A 3,864-nucleotide genomic window follows, 5' to 3' on the forward strand; every position below is an offset into this window, starting at 1 on the left:
CGCCCGCCAGGCACTCCCGCTCCGAGGCTCTGGATCCCGGGGGGCACAGGGCCCGCGAGGGAGACAGCTTCCAACTTTCTCGTCCTGGCTTTCATGTCCTCGGACTCCAGCCCAACAACCTGCGAGAGTCTCCCATTCATAACCGCCCCCGCTCGGGCCGGGCACGGGCGGCCCGGTGCCCAGAGGCCTGATGACACTCCGCGGGGGCAAAGAGGACACCCTTCCCGGCAGTTGACTCCACGGAAAGGAGGCCGCGGAGCCCCGGAGTCTCCGGCGAGTCCCGGCCCACGGCGCCCGTTAACGACCTGGGCACGTGCACGGCGCGCGGGCCGCGGACCCCAGAAGCCTACCGGCTGCCCGGGAAGGTCGCGCCGCCTGGCCACGTAGGCCCGCTCGCGCCCCGCTCCCTCCGGCCGCCCCCAGAGCGACGGTTGTGGGGCTGCGCTCACCGCCGCGCCAGTTGGCCGCGCGTGCTGCTCGAGCTCCGCCGCGGGCTCTCGGCTCTGCCTCCGCCGCCAGGGCGGCCGCTTAACACCCACGTCGGCCGCCGGCCGGCCCTCCGCCCCGCCCTCCCGCGCGGGAGTGCAAAGGGCGAAGGCCCCCGGGCCCGGAGCACCCCAGCGGCGGCGGGCGGGCAGCGCGGGGCCGGCGCGTGGGAAGCGGAAGTCCGCGGCTGAGGCGACGCGCTCGGCCCCGCGCAGGCCGCGCGACCCGCGGCCCGCGTGCCCGCGAGCTGGAGGACCTGGAGGACAGGGAGCCCGGGCCACCCCTGGGTTGCTTCCCTTCCTCCAGGTTCCCGGAGGACTCCTGAGAGGCTCGACCCCAGCTGGAACTCAGGGCGGGGGTTGGGGGTGTTGGGAGGACCCGCTGAAGTCTTTGGGCTGGTGAACCGTGCTGGGACTCAAGGCCTCTATTTTATATTTGACTACAGAAGTACCGGAGACGTGTGATGAAAAACATATTCGCTTATTGCCAGGAAAAAAAAAAAAAACCCACAAAACAAACGTTCCCTTTTCTGCCTACCGCAAGGAAATCCATCCTCGCCTATGACATTGGAGAAGGTCACACACACCGATGAAAACTGGCTCTAAATCGGGCTTCTCTGATCTTTCAGTTCCTAATGAGTTATAGGCTACTTCTGTGGCTCTCTGGCATTTTATTAAAAAGCACTATTCAAAGAATCAGTAAAGGAATTTTCTCCAGTTCGCTAAGACAGAGAGCTAACACCTACTTAATTGGAAAGCTCTTAGTCTGTCACTGACAGCTAGCTGCTTCATGTAACTCAGTCGTGACCTTCGGATTTCTTTGGCTCAGTGTTCATGCATTTATTTTCATTTTCTATACTGCATTTTCTTCCTTAAACTGTGCTATCTTTTCCTTTTACAATTTGTTTTTGCCCTGTTTGATTGCGGTGTTGGATGACTGACAATATCACTTAAGTGATGGGGGGAGGGGAGACTTAAATATCCCCAGTGACTTGTGTTAGTGCAAGTGCTTAACTTGAACGTACAACTGAGCAGACTTTCCAGAGGTAGGAGGCGCTGTGAAGGCATCAGAGCTCCTGGTAAATGGGGGCACTCATAAAAACAGCACAAACTGACTTTTCACAAAATCAGCACTTTATTTTTTTTTTAAGGTTTTATTTATTTATTTGAAACAGAGAGAGAGATCACAAGTAGGCAGAGAGGCAGGCAGAGAGAGAGGGGGAAGCAGGCTCCCTGCTGAGCAGAGAGTTGGATGTGGGACTCTATCCCAGGACCCTGAGACCATGACCTGAGCCAAAGGCAGAGGCTTAACCCACTGAGCCACCCAGGTTCCCAAAATCAGCACTTTAGAAGTCAAGTTTCTGAAACTCAATTACAGAAACACGCCAGGGAGTTTGAAATACTTGCCCAAGGTGACTTGTGACCTAACTGGTGGGAAGCAGACTCAGGAGCAGAACCTACCATTACAACATTCTAGAGGACTCCAGGACTTTCAGTATCCCCTGGTCCAGTGGCTTTAGCAAGCTAGAAACTTGAGACTCAAAGGAAACCTCATTAAGGACAGATCCAGTCTGCGGGTACAGATTGGAAAGCGCACAGGAGTTGGAGCCAGGATGCTTGTGTAAAAATCTGGGTGACCTTTAGTGAACCATTTAACCTTTTCAAACCCCAGCCTTCACGCAACTGCATCACGGCCTCTGATCTCCGTGATCCTGCTGGGGCAATCCACCACGTGGGCCACTGCTGCTCCGGGAGCCAGCTGGGGCCATCCACCGTCGTGAGGGCAGGCACTACTCCAGGTCACTGTTGCGCCCTCACCGGGTGGCCAGCCAACCTTGTTCTTTGTGTTGTCTCCCTTGAGTCCCTTCTCCTACTCTCACAAAAGCTGCTCCAGACTCTCAGCACTCCTGCTACATTTCTTTTTTCCCTCACATTTCCTCAACAACCTTAGCCTCAGTTTATGTGTAAACTCACAAATAACCAGGAAACATTTGTGCAAATTTGAACCCCCAATTAGCAAAGTTACCTTTTTTGCAAAAACCCTCATCCATTTGCCTCTGTCCTGTTGTCTTGCTTGCTGTATCCTGGTGCTTCACACCCTGCCTGGCACCGGTGAGGTTGGTGAAGGATGGGCGACTCAGAGGCCAAGTCACTTGCCCAAAGTTATATAAGTACTAATGAAAGAGCTGGAACTCCGCAGAGTTCTGTTCAAGTCTGAAGTTCATGGCCCTAACTTCCCAGAAGCTTCCTTTTAAAAGCAAGAGAGTTGCAGGAACCAGTTCTTTCTCCTGAAATAGACCTCCCTTCACATTTTATAAATTCACCTTGGCAGCTTAAACTCCCTCACAGGAGTGGCTCTTTGTTATTGTTGCATTAGGAATAGAGAAATATAAGATGTTGAAAAGCTTAACACCTCACAGAAGCTCAGAGAACTCATTGGAAAATCACCTTCTTGGTGATTTTCCACTCAAACTTTGTTCTGAGGGTAATTCCCCAGGCATCTGATGGCCTGGAGAACAGGACTTTACAGAGTCCTGCATTACTTCCATCAGTATAGGTAGGTTAACCCTATGGCATTTCAGATCTGGGTTCCAAACAGCAAGCGAGTCCATGCACTGACCCCTGTGCCCCAGGAACTTGTTTGCTACACTTGGGACTACGCAATCCGGGGACATTAGTACAACCGACTATCTGATGAAGGGGCAGATGTGACGTAGGTCAAAGGTGGGGGGACAGAGTGGCTAACATGAAAAAGCGAGACTTTGCTACTTCGACAGTATTTCACAATGCACTAGGGAATGATACAAAAATGGGGATATAATTTCATCACTTGGAGCATTTTGGCCCTAATACCATGTGGATGTGTCTTAACAAAGTGTTAATTGGAGTTGTAAATAATTCAAAAACTTAAATCATCTCTGATTCAATACTTTTAATTAATGAGAAAGAAGAAAAAAATGCTTTGATCACACAACTCCCATTGAATATTGTGGACTGTTGATGTAACCTTTATTGGAAACTCTCTCAAATCGTTTTTGGAATCAGGTAGAGTTTGTATTTGAAATAAGCATGGATTTGGATTTTTGTCACCGGTGTGGAATAAGGGAGTATTTTGTATCCCATTAAAGAGTTGTTAAGACAATGTTTTAAAGGGGGTTGTTTGGGGCACCTGGTTGGCTTAGTCGTTAAGCATCTGCCTTTGGGGGGCTCAGTGGGTTAAAGCCTCTGCCTTCGTTCGGCTCAGGTCATGGCCCCAGGGTCCTGGGATCAAGCCCTGCATTGAGACTTGCATCAGGCTCTCTGCTCAGTGGGGCTCCTGCTTCTCCCTCTCTCTATGCCTGCCTCTCTGCCTACTTGTGATCTCTGTCAAATAAATAAA

Source organism: Martes martes (assembly GCF_963455335.1).
Source record: "Martes martes genome assembly, chromosome: 3".
NCBI lineage: Eukaryota > Metazoa > Chordata > Mammalia > Carnivora > Mustelidae > Martes > Martes martes.